This window comes from Benincasa hispida, chromosome 9, assembly GCF_027475165.1.
Source record: "Benincasa hispida cultivar pf3 chromosome 9, pf3_genome.v1.1, whole genome shotgun sequence".
Lineage (NCBI taxonomy): Eukaryota > Viridiplantae > Streptophyta > Magnoliopsida > Cucurbitales > Cucurbitaceae > Benincasa > Benincasa hispida.
This window is the reverse complement of record NC_143486.1, coordinates 88256533-88257166: the sequence shown is the minus strand read 5'-3', so window position 1 is coordinate 88257166 and position 634 is coordinate 88256533. Positions and strand designations below refer to the sequence as shown.

Below are 634 nucleotides of genomic sequence, written 5' to 3'. Positions count from 1 at the left end.
CACCCACATGAAACGTTTCCTGGAAACGTGCAACTCATTTGTGATTCCTGGAATCACCCCAAAAGGTATCAGAATATCTTTGTTCCTATATTCTTTGCGTGATGATGCAAAGCAATGTGTAAGTTCTTTGGAGCTTGGTGAGATCACAACTTGGGAAAAGTTGGTGGAGAAATTCATGCAAAAATACTTCCCACCCACCACCAACGCAAGGAGGCATAGAGAGATCATGAACTTCAAGCAAGAAGAAGCTAAAACCTTGAGTGCCGCATGGGAGCATTTTAAGGGATTAATCAAAAATTTCCCCAACCATGGATTACAATTAACCATCAAGATGGAGACTTTTTATGGTGGATTGAACAGAGTATCTCAGATGGCAGCCAACGTAGCTGCAGCCATTGGTGTCATGGATAAATCTTACACTGAAGCTAAGAAAGTATTAGACTGCATTGCTAAGCATAACATGGAATGGGTGGACGATACTTATGACGCAAGAACCGAAAGGAAGAGGCGATCTTAGAATGTGAATTCTATCGATTCCAACGCAATAGCCATACTCTCTGCACAAGTGGCTACTATGACAAAGCTTTTGCAGAACATGTCACTAGGGAACGCATCAAATCAGTAAAAGGTAAAT

General features: G+C 41.5%; 1 non-coding gene across 1 annotated transcript; it reads right to left on the bottom strand.

The window, feature by feature from the left end:
• Window positions 1–211: 211 nt before the first annotated feature.
• On the bottom strand, window positions 212–315 carry LOC120087459 (small nucleolar RNA R71). The gene has a single exon (XR_005484601.1). It is a non-coding gene; the product is annotated as a small nucleolar RNA R71 (small nucleolar RNA).
• Window positions 316–634: the final 319 nt, after the last annotated feature.